This window comes from Thamnophis sirtalis, unplaced genomic scaffold, assembly GCF_051295495.1.
Source record: "Thamnophis sirtalis isolate CommonGarterSnake01/CBP01778 unplaced genomic scaffold, rThaSir2_p1.2 scaffold_8, whole genome shotgun sequence".
In the NCBI taxonomy this organism is placed as follows: domain Eukaryota; kingdom Metazoa; phylum Chordata; class Lepidosauria; order Squamata; family Natricidae; genus Thamnophis; species Thamnophis sirtalis.
The window spans coordinates 24,216,569-24,235,649 of NW_028261388.1; the positions used below are offsets into that span (position 1 = coordinate 24,216,569).

At 45.4% G+C, this 19,081-nt stretch overlaps 2 long non-coding RNA genes across 2 annotated transcripts; both read right to left on the reverse strand.

Annotated features, from left to right (window-relative positions):
- Positions 1 to 5,629: 5,629 nt before the first annotated feature.
- On the reverse strand, positions 5,630 to 11,376 carry LOC148044335 (uncharacterized). Its single transcript, XR_015697463.1, has 3 exons — positions 11,332 to 11,376; positions 10,379 to 10,438; positions 5,630 to 6,745 (listed from the first exon to the last, which is right to left on the reverse strand). It is a non-coding gene; the product is annotated as an uncharacterized LOC148044335 (long non-coding RNA).
- Positions 11,377 to 17,368: 5,992 nt separating this feature from the next.
- LOC106550942 (uncharacterized) lies at positions 17,369 to 19,046 on the reverse strand. The gene is made up of 3 exons (XR_001313696.2): positions 18,680 to 19,046; positions 17,814 to 18,026; positions 17,369 to 17,432 (listed from the first exon to the last, which is right to left on the reverse strand). It is a non-coding gene; the product is annotated as an uncharacterized LOC106550942 (long non-coding RNA).
- Positions 19,047 to 19,081: the final 35 nt, after the last annotated feature.

The following is a 19,081-nucleotide window of genomic DNA, read 5'->3' on the forward strand; positions in this document are numbered from 1 at the left end:
GCCCTAAATTTTACTTCTTTTATAGCACACACCTCTAACCCATCCTTTCCATTGAATGTTCATCTCATTCCAAAGTTGGGAGCCCTCCCTGTTCTCATTTTGAGTGGGAGCCTTTCTTCTCCATTCCTCATCTCCCACCAAAGAAATGCAACTGTCATTTTCATCACTTTCTTTGCCATTCCGTCCCCATTTGCCGTGGGGACTGTTTGGGGGAGTGTATGAGTATGTGTGATTCGGAGGACCTGCCGGGAGTTGCGGGGGCTGGAGGGGTGGTTGGGGGGACCAGAGACACGGGAGAGGGTCGGGGTATTGCGGTCGTAACAGGGAGGGGCAGATACGGCGGGGACTTCAGGGCAGGCCATTACCGGGGAAGGAGGGTTCGCTACATTACAGAGATCCCTCCTTCCGGCCCTGGGAGTCCCACTCCAAGACCAGATGGCGGGAGTAGTCAGGACCCTGGTCTCAGGCTGTTGTCGCTAAATGCCAGGTCTGTTGTTCACAAAGCTCCTCTCGTCCGGGACTTAATTATAGACGAGAGGGCAGACCTGGCATGTATTACTGAAACCTGGCTGGGCCCAGAGGGAGGAGTCCCCCTTGTAGAGCTGTGCCCAGAGGGATTTCAGGTGCTGCATCAGCCGAGAGCCCAGGGAAGGGGTGGGGGTGTGGCCGCTGTTATCCGGGAGTCGTTAGTTCCTCGCAGGGTCCCTGCTCCGGAGATTGTCGGGTGTGAGTCTTTGCTGCTAAAGTTGGACCTCAAGGGTCAAGTGGGTTTGCTGCTAACGTACCTACCTCCCAACAGCGTTGCAGCAGCCCTCCCCTCGCTCCTCGAGTCGGTAGCCGAGCTGGCGATTGAGTTCCCTAGGCTGATGGTCCTGGGGGACTTCAATTTGCCATCGCTCGGTGAAAACTCTGATGGGACGAGGGAGTTCATGGCTTCCATGACAGCCATGGGCTTGACCCAAGTAATTCAAGGCCCAACCCATACAGCGGGACACACGCTTGACCTTGTATTTCTCTCGGAGCAGTGGATTTATGATCTTGGTCTGAGGGGGAGTGACATCATACCCCTGTCGTGGTCAGACCATTGCCTGCTGAGGCTCGACTTCCGGAGGCCAAACCCCCACTGTAGGGAGGAGGAACCGACCAGGTGGTTCCGCCCCAGGCGTCTTATGGAACCAGCAAGGTTCCAGACAGAGCTTGGGGTCATTCCTGACACTTTCGCCCACAGTCCGGTGGAGACTCTGGCTGCTGCGTGGCACTCGGCAGCGTCAGAGGCCCTCGACCGGATTGCGCCACTGCGGCTCCTCCGAGGCGGCGGATCCCGGAGGCCTCCTTGGTTCACCGAGGAGCTCCGGGAAATGAAGCGCCGGAGGAGATGCCTAGAGCACCGTTGGAGGTCCGATAAGTCCGAATCGAACCGAGCAATGGTAACCACCTGCACCAGGGAATATACTAGGGCTCTTAGGGCAGCTAAAAGATCTCACATAGCCTCCCTGGTTGCATCCGCTGAGTCTCGTCCAGCCGCCCTGTTCAGGATAACCCGCTCCCTATTAAACAAAAGGGAGACGGGGGAACCCCTGCAGGGCAGAGCGGAAGAATATGCCCAATTCTTAGCGGACAAAATTGCTCGGTTTCGGTCGGACTTGGACTCCACACCCGCAGTTCCAGCCGAGACACAGGGGGACCAAGTAGAACAGCTCTGGGTTGAGTTTCAGGACGTTATCCCCGGGGATGTGGACAAGGCCATAAGAGCTGTAAGTTCCTCCACCTGTGTTCTGGATCCGTGTCCCTCATGGCTGGTTGCTAACTGCAGTGAGGTGACACGAGGCTGGATCCAGGCGGTTGTAACCGCCTCCCTTCGGGAGGGGAACTTCCCCGCCTCATTGAAAGAGGCGGTGGTGAGACCCCTCCTGAAGAAACCATCCTTGGATCCAGCTGTTCTTAACAGCTATCGCCCGGTCTCCAACCTCCCCTTTTTGGGGAAGGTTGTTGAGAAGGTGGTGGCCTTTCAGCTCCAACGGTCCTTGGAGGAAGCAAACTACCTAGACCCCTTCCAGTCTGGCTTCAGACCCGGTTACAGCACAGAAACCGCGTTGGTCGCATTGATGGATGATCTTTGGAGAGCCAGAGATGAAGGACATCCCTCCATCCTGGTCCTCCTTGACCTCTCAGCGGCTTTCGATACCATCGACCATGGTATCCTTCTGCGACGACTGCGGGAGGTGGGAGTGGGAGGCACCGTGTTACGGTGGTTCTCCTCCTACCTCTCGGACAGGTCGCAGTCGGTGTTAGTGGGAGGGCAGAGATCGTCCCCAAGGCCCCTAAACTATGGGGTGCCGCAGGGTTCGGTCTTATCCCCCCTGCTATTCAACATCTACATGAAACCGCTGGGAGAGATCATCCGCAGGCACGGGATTAGATACCATCAATATGCGGACGATACTCAATTGTATCTGTCCGCCCCGTGCCAAATCAATGAAGCGGTTGACGTGATGGGCCGGGGTCTTGAGGCCGTTATGGACTGGATGAGGATTAACAAGCTTGTGCTCAACCCAGAAAAGACCGAGTGGCTGTTGTGTTTCCCTCCCAAAGATTTGGCCAACATTCCAACACTCAGGCTGGGGGGTCAAATTTTACACCCCTCAGAGAGGGTTCGCAATCTGGGAGTCCTCCTGGATCCACAGCTGTCATTCGACCACCATTTAGCGGCTGTGACCAGGGGGGCATTCGCCCAGGTACGCCTGGTGCGCCAGTTGCGACCCTACCTGAACCGGGAGGCACTCACAACAGTCACTCGGGCCCTTGTGATCTCTAGGCTGGAATACTGCAATGTGCTCTACATGGGGCTGCCCTTGAGGAGCATCCGGCGACTTCAGTTAGTGCAGAATGCGGCCGCGCGAGTGATCGCGGGTGCACCTCGGTTCACCCGCATAACACCTATCCTCCGCGAGCTGCGCTGGCTACCTGTCGATCTCCGGATGCGCTTCAAGGTGCTTTTACTCACCCATAAAGCCCTACATGGCAGTGGATCTGGATACTTGAGAGACCGCCTTCTGCCGATCACCTCCCTACGACCTATAAGATCGCATAGACTGGGCCTCCTCCGCATTCCATCGGCCAGCCAGTGTCGGCTGGCAACTACAAGGAGGAGGGCCTTTTCAACAGTCGCCCCGACCCTTTGGAACGAGCTCCCCGTTGAGATTCGTACCCTCTCCACCGTCCAAGCCTTCCGCACAGCCTTGAAGAACTGGCTCGCCCGTCAGGCCTGGGGATAAGGACCGTTACCCCGCCCGAATATTGAATGTATGGTGTTGATTTTATTATATGTTGTCGTCTTAATGTCGTATTCCCCTTCCCTTGGTTTACTGTGAGCCGCCCTGAGTCCCCTCAGGGAAAAGGGCGGCCTACAAATTTCAATAAAAACCAAAACCAAAACCAAAACCATTCCTCCAATGTTCCCTTTACTACCGTATTTTTCAGACTGTAAGACGCACTGGAGTATAAGGTGCACCATGATTTTGAAGAGATAATTTTTTTTAAAAAAAGTTTTTGCACTCTGCAGGCCTCCCAAACCCTCTGCACACCTAGTTTTTTGCAAAAAAAAAAAAAAGTTGGGGGGAGGGCATGCAGAGATTTGGGAGGCTCTTAAGAGTGCTCCTGGGGGCAGGGCAAAAAAGAGCAAACACCGGCCCATTTTTCACAAAAACAGGTCCATTTTTTGCAAAAACAGACCATTTTTTGCAAAAAAAAAGGGGGGGGGGATGCAGAGTCTTTGGGAGGCTTGTAGAGTGCTCCTGGGGGCTGCGGGGGGCAAAAACGACTTATTATTCGCGCTTTTTTTTTGCCCTCCCCAGCCCTCAGGAGCACTTTGCAAGCCTACCAAACCCTCTGCATGTCCATTTTTGCAAAGGAGACGGGGTTTTGATAGGCCAAAAATGCTGTATTCAGTATATAAGTATAATCTTTATTGTCATTGTACTTAAATACAGCGAAATTGGTTATATAACTCACCCAGATTTTCTCCCTCTTTTTGGGGGGGAAAAAGGTGCATCTTATACTCCGAAAAATATGGTAGGTCCCTATACTTACTCACACCAAGCTATAATTCTTGAATAAAATCAGGCAGAAAGGAGTCCATTCACCTACCTATACATCTGGTACTCAGTTAATTCCCAATCATAATTTTTCATTTCTTGTCCCTTCTATCTTTCTTTGTTGTCTTCCTGCAGCACTTTATTTATTAAATTTATATGCCACCCATCTCATTGTCAAGATGTGCTGTTTGTCATTTCCACTACTGCTCATGCTGGCTTCCACTTTTCCTCATGATAGATGCCAACTAACCTCCACCCACAAATACACTTATCTTTTGGCACAGCAGTCACTGCCACTGAAAGCCCAATTTCTGGTCTCTCCAATCAGTGCTACCAGCCCACAACTTGCAAAAAATGATAAACTTTCCAGGGCATGTACCTGCCTTCTTCCTATCAGCTTGACAGAACAGGTATACATGTTATTGATTATTCACTCTCTGAACTTTTAAATACTTGTTACTGGCCCTACTCTTATGTCTGCAGAAATTCCTAATGCTTATAGAAGCTCCTTGTATCCAAACATTAGAGATCTGTAAATATTTAACATAAAATATATTATATTGGACAGGAAAAGAAATAAAACACCATAAATATCCATTCCTGACATTTACAAAAGAAAGGCTTGAATGAAACAATAGGTTTTAATGAACACATCTAGAATGTCAGAGGAAAAACAAGAGAGAACACAAAACTTAAACCGTGAAATATTTGATAACCCATCAAAATCTCAAATTCAGTGGTTTTAGAAAAATATCTAAAACCTATCCTGTGTATACATTGTTTTTCAAAACAGGATGTCCACATTGAGGCCATCTGTTGCCTGAGGATGTAAAGCTGTTTTCATCTTAAATTACTTCTCTAAACATGCTTATTCAAAAACATGTCCCATTGTAGCCAGTGATACACATATCACTATGTCACAGTATCAGCAAAGATGACTGTAAACTGTAAAAATTTACAAAAATTTTCTGTTGCATTGATCATGAAAGGCTTGGGCAATGTGTATAACTTTTAACCTATTACCAAAGACAAAGTAATTTGCTTTGTAACTTTTGACCTATAAAACAAGCTCTTTCAAATTATATTTAAAAGGATGACTTTCTGGGAATCACACAGCTGGTTTGCCCCGAATCAGGCGATTCAGTAGTGGCGGGAGGCTCTGCCCACCCGCCCAGGCACTTCTGCGCATACGCAGAAGCATTGCGTGAGCATGCAAATGCACACACGCGAACCAGTAATAAAATAAATTGAAACCCACCCCTGGAATCACAAGTAAGCTTTTAAAATTTGTCTGCCTGTCAAACTGAACAGATTTATAACAGATGATTATAAAACATTGTCATACAGTTTCCATATAATGTGTTTCTTTTTCAAGTTGTATTTTGTCATTGAATGAAAAAAAAAACCAGGCTATGATAATTTTGTTAATTTTAAAACATTGAGTTTTATTAGATTTTTATCTCATATTTATTACTTTATAAAGAAGTCAAGATGGTGTACATACATAATACTCCTTCCATTTTCTTTTTTTTCCCAGCAACAACAACCCTGTGAGGAGGATGGGTTTGAAAGAGATAACTGGCTCAAAGTCATCCAGCTGCTTTTTCATGCCTAAAGTGGGACCACAACTCAAGAGTCTTGCAGTTTCTAGGCCATCACCTTATCCACCAACCCAAACTGGCATGTAAGCATTTAGTTAATTTGATTTTGTTAAAATCCATATGCAAAAGCAAATATCAATGTCAGAATCATAACAGGGAAATTTATTTTGTCAACATGTTTGGTGAAAAATCTTTATATTGGCCAATTATTTTGTGGGCTTGAGGTTGGTTGTAATCATTAAATTCTTCAATGACTATCTGAGGGACAAAAAAAAATTAGGAGAGGCTTATCACAGATCTGTTATAGATGCTTATTTTTTGGGGCACACCAGGATGAGATCTCTAGCAGTATTTCTCCTGGACTGAAATGAATTCCTTTTAGAGTTGCTGTAACTCTCCATTTAGTCTACACTCAAGAAGAATATCAAGATACATCTTTTTATTTACTTTTTGGAACAATTTTAATGTTTTACTATATGGTATTATTTTGTGTTGTTACCTTGATTAAATGCAATTACATATAGCTATCATTTTTGTAATGTTTCTTGAACTTTTAATGAGTAAAAGTTCAATTTGTATTATTACTTTAATTAAATGCAGTTAAACATAGTTGTTTTGTTATTTTTCTTGAGTTTTGGTTCTAAGGTAAAAAGATAGAATAAAAATTTAAATAATATTAGTTTAGACCTACACACGTATGTCTGAAGGAACCTATTCTCTGCTTTCTAACATAGCCCTTGGTTAATAGCAATAGCCCTCAGACTTATATACCGCTTCCCAGTGCTTTTCAGCCCCCTCTCAGCGGTTTACAGAGTCAGCATATTGCCCCCAACAATCTGGGTCCTCAGTTTACCGACCTCGGAAGGATGGAATGATGGGAATTGGGGCTGGAATTTCCATTGCTAATAGATATAGTCATTTGTGACCTCTTGCAAGCTATCTCACTGACTTTGCTTGTAGGGAGTCAGCAAAGAAGGTTGCAAATGCTGATCACGTAACCTCAGGACACAGTGAAGAGTAGAAATGGTTGTAGGTATCACTCATTCAGGGCTGTTGAAAGTTTGAATACAAATGAAAAAGGGGTCATTAAGCCAAGACCACCTGTACTGACATTTGTAAAAATATTCAATAGCAGCCTTCTAAATAACACAGGAATTAGTATAATGGGTCCACATTGTGTATTAACTTGTTTCTTTTAACGTGAATTATTGAAAAAGCTATAGGTACTAGATTCTTACATTAGTTCTACAAACCAGATTTTATAAATGATTGTATCTAGATTCACACAATGCACTTGCACAAATCCTAACAAGCTACATTCTGATTTAACACAATTTGTGTATCCAATCAGTATTACAACATATGGATAACTGTTGTAATTGTGGCAATAACACAGCAAAGGAGACCAAAAAAATTCACATTACATATATATCAATAAGCAAAAGTGGATTTAGAAGTACAACTACCTTTCAGATAGATTTATTTACTTTTATATGTATTTATTTTGGAGGTTCTTAGGCTGCTTTAGCCATAATAGACTGTGACAGTATACATACCTGATACAGCAATCAAATTAAAACAATGCATAGAGTAAAAACCCAAAATATCTCTGTACTATTAACAAATATTTCACATATAGATATCCCTTTGGAGAGAAGAATAAGTTAACATATCAAGTCACAAATGCCACGCATTTACAACTTCTCGAAAACTCTGGACCATGGGGACATATCAAATTTCATATCCAGTACAAATAAAGTATTATATCCATGATCCCATAAGCTTCTTATTGCTAGATCTTCTGATTTATTTATGTTATTGCTTAGCTTATTAGCTTTATTCTATTCATTATTACTTATCTAAATGTCGGTTTGTACTATTTTTAGCATCAACTACATAATATTATGAAGCAATGTTTTAGATATTCATGAACTTTAGGTAATTATGTGGCTATTTCATAATTTATTTTATGCAATACCAATACTGGAAATCTCACAAAACTCAAGATTAATAGCAGCAATTGAAGAAAAGATTCTCAAATTAGGAAGAGAAAACATTCCAAATTATGAGAAATCTAAACTGTTTTTGGTGACATAAACCTCTGTTAAAACTTTATTCTGCTCAACTTTAAAGTTTTCCATCAAATGTATGTTTAAAGTTTCCCAGTTTTCTGATGACATAAAATCCACAAATACAACAGACCACTATACTTATTTATTTATGCAATTTACTGCCCACCCATCTTACCATTGGGTAACTCTGGGCGGCTTATATTATTGTAATATTATTGCATTATTGTACGGCAATGTTAATAGTAAGAAAAGTTGGTATTTCAAATAGTTCATTTTGCACAATTCTTAAAAGCATCTTTCCATGTAAGAATAATTGTATATTGTGTCACCATGAAAACATCAGTGAGCAGTTGTAGATTTTTTTGTCCGTAATCAAACTTTAATTTAATTAGATATTATTTTTAGTGAATAATGCTACATTCACACAGCCTGTGACCTTAATTGTTCCTGCTCCTAAGTTATTTTGGTCATTCTTTTTGGCATTATTTCCAGTTCTGTAATATTATTTTTGAGGTTAGTGAACTGATCTTTATATATACTTTCCAAGAAAAGCTGCACAATAAATTTATATACTATAATACAAGCAGCTTTTTTACCCTTTTCTCAGCAAGTCAAACATGAAATGTACTGTTGAACAGCAGTTATAGTTTTTAATCAAACTATGTACCAGAACCTCATTGGCCTTTCCTGGTAAGTCATTGACAAATCAGATCCTATCTGTATACAGGGGTGGGCTTCAAAAATTGCAGCAACGGGTTCGAGCTGCCTCGTTGCTGAGTGGGCGTGGCATGGTGGGCCTCCTGCACTATAGCCAGGGGAGGGGGGGACTCCCTAGGCTCTGGAAGCTTTTCTTGAGCCTCCGTGAAGACAAAAATTGCTTCCCCCTGGGCTCTGGAGGCCAGAAACAGGCCCATTTCCCCCCTCCCTGAGCTTTCATGTGGGTCCTGCACTTACCTGGCATGATGAATAGGCCGCATGGAGACTCCTGGGAGGGGCGTGGTGGATGTGGCCAGCCAGGAGTGGCATTTGGGGGTTCGCCAGCTGGGCAGAATCCTAGCTAGAGGATCACCCCAACCCGTGAGAACCCCCAACAGCCCACCCCTTTATATATTTAAATTAGGGAACAGAGAGTTTGTGTTTAAAATACACATTTCCTAAATTTCGAAAAAATTTTTTGAGAATGCTTGAATTATCTTTCACTTTTAGCTATTTTAAATAATGTGTCCTATCGCCAGAAAACCCAGAAAAAAACATTCATTCATGAATTTGAAAAGGTCTGTTCCCAAAACAGTTCCTTGGAGAGCTACATGGGAGAGTTACTTTTTTGTCAACTGTGGAAAACTTTCCATTATTACTTTCCGTTATTATTCGCTATTTGCTATTATTTACTACTTGCTTTCCGTTATTAATCAGGTATTAATCTGCCTCTATTTATTTATTATACACAATTCTACCACCACTAACTATGTATTTTTACTGTGATACCTTCTTGGTCCTTGACATAAAAATAATCCAACTATTTAATTTCTGTAGCCATGCATCTCAACAAGTGACTCTAAACATCCTACATCACAGAGATATATCCCACATGCTTTGGTTTTCTGTTTTACTTTTTTTAAAAAAATTGAAGACAACTGTATAACCAGTTTGCATAGCAGGATTATTGAAAAAGAAAGCAGGAAGTAACTGAGGAGAATTCAGAAGCTCTACCTATGGCTCTTAATCCTCCTTTAGAGATTTAACGCACTAGATGCATTACTGATTTCAGAATAATTGTTAAGGATTACAAAAGAAAGGGGGAAAAAGTATGCACAATTTTGTTTGCAAGATCAAGTTTTTTAAAGCAACATTTGCAGATTGGAAAGTTATAAATAATTAATCATCATCAAATAATTAAATAAATAGAGGGTTACTTTTAAAGTTATCTTCCTAGATCCATTTAGATGCCCTATTAATAAATCTGCAAAACTATAGCATCATTTTTCTTATCACTCCTTTTTGTCTTCTTAGTAAGAATGGCATAAACCCTCAGGTGGAACGGAATGTGTCATCCAACATTTTCAGGACAAATTGACCTATTTGATGTTATTTTGGAATAAGAAATAGAAGTTGATAAATGATTACATATAAAAGTGAAGACCAAAAATATCAACATACAATGTCTGTCTGTCTGTCTCTTTCTTTCTTTTTTTTTCTCTTTCTTCTTTCTTTCTTTCTTTCTTTCTTTCTTTCTTTCTTTCTTTCTTTCTTTCTTTCTTTCTTTCTTTCTCTCTCTCTCTCTCTCTCTCTCTCTCTCTCTCTCTTTCTTTCTTTTCCTCCAAACAGTTAACTATTAATTTGGAAGGGAGGGAATGTCATCTTAAATTTACTAAGAATAACAGAGGGCAATGTTGAAAACAAGGGACTGGTTTGAAGTATAAATGGCTACCTGCTAAAAAGCATGGATACCTTTGAAAGTGAACTGGAAGATCAGCTGTTCCTTGAAACAGGTATTTTGCCTGGTGAATATAACCTTTTTGTTATACTTTTGTTTTTGTTATTATCTCTATTTTCTTTCCTTTACCTTAAAAAAATTATCTCTTTATCGTAAAAGAATTACCTTTTTTCTTACCTCCCATTCATCTGGCTTTACTCCTAATTTTCTTTTTCCATTTGTGTTCTATATCGAAATCTATACAGGAAAGGAAGAGCAATTTATTTGTACGTATCCCAATAGAAACAAAGACATTTCAAGATATTACTTTCAAGTAAAGAGTTTTGTGACATGTTATTGACTGATACTTGCACTACAACACACTTTCATGGATTACAGCCCACCTCACTAGACACTTGTTATGACAAAGTTATCAACTTATTAAAGAAATGTGAATCTTTAAAATAAAACAACAGATTTACATATTCACCACTTATACTACATTTGTTTACTGCACTTTGTTGCAACAAAATTTGTATCCATATAAATTGCTTATATTCAGTGATCGTATTAATTCCAATTTTCTCTTTATGAAGCAAGTAGACAATTTTGAAGAAATGTTTACATTCACCTAGTAGGGGAAAAGTCCCACTGAGGTTGTTAGAAGCTGTCAGTAATCACATATGGAATTATATTGATATTTTACGAGAATTAGCTTATTGTAATTTAATCCTGTTTTAAAATCTCATGGTCTCCTGGTTTCTAGCCTGATATCTTAATCACTATACCAAACTGGGCCTTACATACAGGTAGTCCTTAACTTATAATTATTCATTTAGTAACCATTCAAAGTTACATCAGCACTGAAAAAAATGGTTTATAACTAGTCCTTGCACTTGCAACATTCATAGCATCTCCATGACTATGTGATCAAAATTTGGACACTTGGCAACTGGCATATATTTACAATGGGTGAAATATCCTGGGGTCATGTGACCTTCATTTGAAACCTTCCCAGGAGCTTCCAGCAAGCAAAGTCAATTGGGGAACTGGATACACTTAACAACTGCCTGATTTACTTAATAACCAGTGATTTGCTTAATAACGACAATTTGTAAAATTGCTTAACACTCACTTAACAACTGCCTTACCAATGGAAATTCTCATCCCAAATGTGGTTGTGAATCAAGGACTAACTGTAATATTAAAACAATTCCAGAATAAATAACAAAAATACGACTCTGTCCTATTTTAGTTGGACAGATCCAAACTAAGATTATAAGGTTGAACTCAGTTGCACTTCTAAATAAAAACATGTCAGTAAATGGGGAAGATCAGAATCCGCTAAATTACAGACTGATTACTTAATGTCTTTTCTAGAGGAACTAGTGACTTACTACTGAAATAAACAAACATAAATAAAGCACAAGTTGAAGGCAAATATAAGTCCTTTCACAATTCACAACTTTTAAAATTACTTTATTATATATTTATTTACTGAGAAAAGTACAAATTAGCTGGTTTCATACCCTGTTTCCCTGAAAATAAGACCTCCCTGGATAATAATCCCAATTGGGCTTTTGAGCTCATGCACTAAAATAAGCCCTCCCCAAAAATATTCCAACACAGCAGCAGCCATGAGGTGACCATGCTCGCTGCCTCCTGCGCCTCAAAAATTATAAGACCTCCCCAAAAATAAGGCCAAGTGCTTATTTCCAGGATCGGGAAAACACGGTACATCCTAATGGATCAATGTTTCCAAACCACTGTGGCCAGATGAAGATACACACAAAGCCATGGCTCATATAATTCCATATGAACACTGCAGTTGGGTAGCCAATACATTTAAATTAATGGTTTATTGAATAAAGCACAATTAATGGGATTTACATGATACTCTTAAGACATTTATAACTTATAAACCATAATTTCTGTAGTTACCCAATATACAAAGCTAAAACCCAAACAAATTACAATTTGGTTTAGCCCAACACATGAACTGGGATAAGAAATAAAGAATGAGATGACTAAGTTTGCAGACAACATCAGTTTAGTAAGAATAATTAAACAAAAAGAATTAGTGAAAGAATAAATATGAAAATGCCAAGCATGGTTTAGAATAAACAAACGTAAAGTGAGCATATTAGAGCAAAATTCTGACTTCACTTACATACTGCATAACTAACCACGAAAGGTGTTAAATACTAGCGCGGGAAATACAAGCGCGGGAATAAGGACTCCCTTTCTGATTGGTTCCCGGGCGGAGCCGGTTCAATCCTCGCCCTGATAGGTCGAGCTACTCGACGCCCCATTGGCTCCTCGTTCAAACCCGGGGGTATAAGTGTTTGGCGCGAACCACGCCACGTTGAATCGTAGTTACTCTGTTCACAATAAAGGTTGCTGTTTTGCATACCCGCTTGTCGCGTCCTTCCCTTCGCTCCAAGATGCAAAACTGGCGACGAAGGTGGGATTCCGATTCCCGCGACCACGGAGAAGAACAAGCCAGCTGCCACCGCGTCTGAACCAGCACGAACGCTATCCTCAGACTGAGAACTCCGGCAGCGAACGCAAAATTTTCTCCGCCCTCTTCCCCCCTCTCTCTGGCTCCACACCACGATGGCATCATCGCTTCCTCCTTTCGCGCCATTCGGAGCCGCCGGAGAATCATGGGACGGCTTCATGGAGCGTTTCGAGTGCTACTTAATCGCATCGAAGAACCAGGCACAGACCGACGAGGAGAAATGCAGCTTCTTCTTGTCCTGCTGTGAGCCTTCCATGTTCGCCTCTGCGAGAGCCCTGGCCGCCCCGAGGCCAGCCTACAAACTTGGGTGGGACGAGCTGATGTCCAGGCTGAGGAACCACTACGCTCCCTCACCCTCTCTGATCGCGCGCCGCTTCACCTTCCGCCGCCGAGTGCAAAAGCCCAACGAATCCATCAGCCAGTTTCTAGAGGCTTTACGCACAGTGGCCGCCCAGTGCGATTTTGCAGACCTGGAGGAGAACCTCGTGGAGCAGTTTGTATGCGGGGTCCGCGACGTGCATTTGCGCAGCCGCATGCTCCGGAATCACAAAATTACCTTGATGCAAGCCGTGGAGACCGCACGAGCCGCGGAGCTCTCCGAACAATCCACGGCCGACATCGAACGCCTCCAGCTGAAACCCCCCGCGCAAACCGCCGCGGGGCCTTCCACCCAGACGAACCTCGTCGACGACCTCTCTCCTGCTGAAGACGAGGAGGAGGAAACCGTCGGACAAATGAGGACGCAGCCGAAGCGGAGGCCACACCAGCAACCACCGACGCCCGCTCAGCCAGCCTCAAACGCACCTTGCCGCGGATGCGGCGGCCGCCACAGCCGCGCATCCTGCCCGTTCCGTTCCGTTCCGCCGTCTGCCGCCGCTGCCGAGGAGAAGGACACCTCGCCAGGGTCTGCCGGGCTCTCGTGCCAGCCCCATCGTTTATGCAGCCCAGCGACCAGCGCCAGGCACCGCAACGCCGCCAACAGCCACGTCCTGCGAGGCGAGCTGAGGACTGCCACTCAACCTACCAGCCCTCCAGCGCCGACTGCGTGGTCTACCAGGCGTCTCACGTTCCCGCCGGCGATCGCAAAATCAGCACCGCCGTCCGACTCGAAGGTCAGCTTTGTCGAATGGAGGTGGACTCCGGGTCTTCCCGTTCTCTCCTATCTTGGGCCTTGTTTTCCCGCCTTTGTCCCGGGGTTCCCCAGAGCAAATTGCGCCCCGTCGGGGTCTCTCTCCTAGACTACCAGGGAAATGGGATTCCCACGGCAGGGATATTCCACATCCAGGTGGAATACGGAGACTTTAAGGGGAAACTCCCAGTTCTAATCGTCAGGAACGATCTGCCCGCTCTCCTTGGGTTGGATTGGTTTCCCGCCTTGGGCCTCACCATAGAGGGGGTGCACAGGGTAGTCCCCCTCACCGTAGATAGCGTTCTAGATGAGTTCGCAGATGTGTTCGATGGGAAATTGGGCTGTTATAAGGGCACCCCCATTTCCCTCTGCCTCGATCCCCAGGTCGCTCCCATTAGGCTGAAGGCACGCAGGGTCCCCTTCGCATTGAGAGCAAAGGTAGACGCTGAACTTGATAAGCTTATAGAGCAGGGGGTAATCGAGCCCGTAGATCACGCCCGTTGGGAAACCCCCATAGTCCTCCCGGTCAAACCCGACGGATCGGTGAGAATATGTGCCGACTATAAGTCGACCATCAATTTGGCCCTGCAGGCAAATCCATATCCGGTTCCCGTAGTGCAACACCTACTCCACTCCTTAGGGCAGGGCCGCATTTTCGCCAAGCTAGATATGGCACAGGCCTACCAGCAGCTCCCCGTAGACGACGATGCGGCTACAGCCCAGACCATCGTCACCCACCGCGGGGCCTTCCGTTGCCGCCGCCTCCAATTCGGCGTTTCGGTTGCCCCGGGGATTTTTCAGAGCCTCATGGAGCGGTTGCTCCACGGGCTCCCAGGCGTCGTTCCCTACTTCGTCGACGTCCTGGTCGCAGCCCCCAGCCACTCGGAACTCCTGAAAACACTGCGGGAGGTTCTCACACGTTTTAGGGAGGCAGGACTGAAACTAAAGCGCAGCAAATGCGAAATTGCTGTTCCCAAAGTAGAATTCTTGGGGTTCCTCATTGATGCACAAGGCATCCACCCCACTCCTTCCAAAGTCGCCGCCATCAAAAACGCACCCGCACCCACCTCTAGGGCGGAATTGCAGGCGTTCCTGGGGCTTTTAAACTTCTACGCCCCTTTTATCCCCCACAAGGCGTCACTAGCTGAGCCGCTACACCGATTGCTTGACCGGTCAGCGGCCTGGCAATGGGGTAGCCGTGAAGCGCACGCGTTCGCGGCTATAAAAGACATTTTGACCTCGTCGGCAGTCCTAATTCAATATAGCGATAGGATGCCCCTAGTTCTGACTTGCGACGCCTCTCCCTATGGCATAGGGGCGGTCCTGAGCCATGCCCTCCCGAACGGCTCAGAGGCCCCCATAGCTTTCTATTCCCGGACACTCTCCTCCACGGAGCGGAACTACAGCCAAATCGATAAGGAAGCCCTGGCTGCAGTGTCCGGCATTAAGCGGTTCCATGACTACCTCTATGGTAGGAATTTCACCCTTGTAACGGATCACAAGCCCCTCCTGGGGCTACTGGCAGGCGACAAGCCAACCCCCCCCATTTTGTCTCCCCGCATGACACGCTGGACGGAGTTCCTAACGGCGTATTCGTACACACTGTTATACCGTCCGGGCAAGCAGCTAGGGCACGCAGACGCCCTGAGCCGTTGCCCTCTGCCAGAGACGGACACAGCCCACGTGCCCGCGCTCTCTATTCTGTCCATCGCCGAATCCGACCTCCCCGTCTCTGCCGCGGACGTCGCAGCCTGCACAAAGGCTGACCCCGTCCTATCCCAAGTAGCTTCATGGGTTTTGAGGGGTTGGCCCGCGGAAAAGGTAACGGAAGAATTCCGACCATTTAAAGCACGACAAGCCGAACTCGCCCTTCACGGGGGTTGTCTTGTCTGGGGGGATAGGGTAGTAATTCCCACAGCCCTGCGGGCACGAATCCTGCCCGCACTCCACAAAAACCACCCAGGCATAGCGCGAATGAAAGCCTTAGCCCGTAGCTATGTGTGGTGGCCCTTGCTAGATTCGGAAATTGCAGACTACGTAGGCCGATGCAGGATCTGCCAAAACTCTAGGCCGAATCCCCCCACAGCCACCCCTCGTGAGTGGGAAATCCCTAGAGGCCCATGGTCCCGTTTACACATTGACTTTGCCGGCCCCTTCCACGGCCGAAACTTCATGATAGTAGTCGATGCTTACTCCAAGTGGGTGGAGCTGGTAATCATGACCTCCACCACAGCAGAGAGTACAGTGAGGGCCCTTCGTAAGATGTTCGCCACACATGGGTTACCGGATGTGATAGTCTCCGACAACGGGCCCCAGTTTACCTCCACCACGTTCCAAGAATTCCTGGCCGAACAAGGAATCAGACACGCAGCCACAGCCCCTTATCACCCAGCTAGCAACGGCCGGGCGGAGCGCGCAGTTCGCTCAGCCAAAGAAGCTTTGGGCCGCATGGACCAGGGCGACTGGCAAGAAAGAGTGGCGGCTTACCTCTTGAGCCAGCACTCCATACCCTGCCCAACGACTAATAAAAGTCCCGCGGAGCTCTTGATGGGTAGGAGATTGCGAACCCCCCTAGACAGGCTCCATCCACTTTACGCAGGGGATCTGCCGAGCAACCTGGGGGCCCTCCCTTCCCACACATTTAAGTTAGGGGATCCTGTATGGGCCCGCTCCTTTTCTGGGGATCCACGGTGGGTTCCCGCAACCATCACAGCCCTGACTGGCCCCTGTTCCTTCAGGGTCGCCCTGGCCGACGGAACACAATGGAGGCGCCACGTGGACCAGTTAAGGCGACGCTTCCCCGCGGAAACAGACGGCCCGAGCCTCTCAGACACCCGCTCTCAGCATGAGCCACCCTCGATGACCTTCCCCCCGACGGACCGCCTCCACCCGGGGAACAGGGGACAAGCCGATACGAACTTTTCGGACAGACGCGCGGACAGACGCGCCTCACCCGGCTACTCCCTTCCTCGAAGCCCTTATCGAGACTCTGAACCTACACCCCAACCAGACTGCACGGGGCCACTGTCGGACGCTCCTGTTGCCACGGAGACGCCACCCCGGGCAAACGGACATCGGGCACCGGGCCCGGGGCCAGCGCCACCTCTCGGGACCACGTCGCAGATTCACCGCCCCGCCACGGACACACCTCCGCCGGCGGTTTCCCCCCCGACGACAACCGCCGGGGAGCCACGAAGGTCGGGACGAGAACGTCACCGTCCCACCTACTTGCAAGACTATGTTTGCCCTTCCTAAGGAACTCTTTGACTAGGGGGGGAGGGGTGTTAAATACTAGCGCGGGAAATACAAGCGCGGGAATAAGGACTCCCTTTCTGATTGGTTCCCGGGCGGAGCCGGTTCAATCCTCGCCCTGATAGGTCGAGCTACTCGACGCCCCATTGGCTCCTCGTTCAAACCCGGGGGTATAAGTGTTTGGCGCGAACCACGCCACGTTGAATCGTAGTTACTCTGTTCACAATAAAGGTTGCTGTTTTGCATACCCGCTTGTCGCGTCCTTCCCTTCGCTCCAAGATGCAAAAAAAGGGTTCTTGAGTTTATGGCAGATAGATCAACAAAAAAATGTTGCTTCACTTGTGCTCCTGCTGTGGAAAAGACACAATACAAGTCCTTGGAGGTAACTGTGAAATAAAACGGAATCTATCCATATTATAACGCTTTTCTACCAATCTATGATACATCCACACTTGGAATATATCTACAAGTTTGCTAGAAGTAGCACAAAAAGGATACCATATAACTGAAGAAGTTGCAAATTGTCCAAGAAACTGGAACAACTACCCTGTGACAATTTGACAATTAGGCATCCTCACAATCCTGTAAATATTTTCTCCTCACAATTCAAACTTTAAAATTTAAAGTTCAAAGCCCTAATAGCTTAGATGCTGTAAGCTTGATAAATAGTCTATCTTGATATGAAACTGTCTGCATATTAACAGTAGCAGGAGAGGCTCTCTTGAAAATACCTTCACTTTCTAAGGTCCATTTCTTGTACACATAAAGGAAAGCCATGCAGGTCCCAAGTTGTAGAACATAACTCTTTTTCGGTCTGTTTTTCTAATATCAGAAAAAGCACCTGGATCATTTTCTTCAGTCAGAGCTTTACTGTTTCAATTCAGTTTGATAATGACAGTTTTGTAGTGTACATTTTAAGTGCCAGTGCCTTCACTTTTGAGTATCTAAAAAAAAAGATATATATTTATATATTGTAAAAATAAGTAACAGAATCAAAGATGATTTAGTAAAGCTGAATATGAAAGATTCAGCAAAAAAATGAGAAATGTTTCATGGAGATCTTAATTACAATGTGAAATTTTGTTTTTTTGCGTGGGGATGGGCAAACAACTTTAGTACAAAGAAGTTCGTGGAGGATAAATACTCCCAGTTGCAGAGTACATATGCTGTTAGCCTTGTTTGTTACATGCCCCGTTGCCCAAACAATTAATTTTAACATTTTATTGTTCTTAGGAATGACTGACTAGACCTAACACATTTAAGGTTCCCAAACTCTTTCTGCCAAAGAGCCCTTTAACTAAACATGTTAATGAAGAATTCATGCACAAGTCTTAAACACAAGAAATGCATAATGCCTACCTCCAGCGAGTAAAGGGATCAGTTTTAAACCACGCTATTTAAAATTCATTAGTTGTTTAAAACTAATTTGCTTGTCCAGTTCTTAAGAAAATTACATAAAATACCGAGCTGTTAAAACTGTATTTAGGAATGTAGAATACCTCCGTTCCCTCTCGGCAAACATATGGAATGAACCAGTTTTGATACTGTAAAATGTCAATGAAAGAGACCCCCAAAGCAAAAGTTTAGAGGAAAATACCTCGGGAGTTACTTTGCAGTAGTAGATCATCCCCTCGGGAGACTCAACAGGATTTATTTGTAAAGAATTGCATCTAGGACTATAGTAGCCTCAAGGCAGCGTACAGTATTTAGTAAGAGAAATCCTCCTCTGGAGGAATGAATCTGGAGCCATGGCTTAAATCGGCAGTCTTACATTTCCCACGCCCCAAAACTAAGAGGGGGGGGGATTGTTTTTTAAATCCCACAGAATAACTTTCGCATTAGCGGCCTCTTAACTTCCCCGCGCTCTCGGTGGGCGTTTCCCAAGGAAAAAGAAAATTCAAACCGCCGTATCTTCCAGGGGGCCTTTTTTTTTAACCACCACCACCCTCCCACCACCCGCCTCGCGCGTATGCTCGGAAGAAGAGGCGGGGCAGTTCGG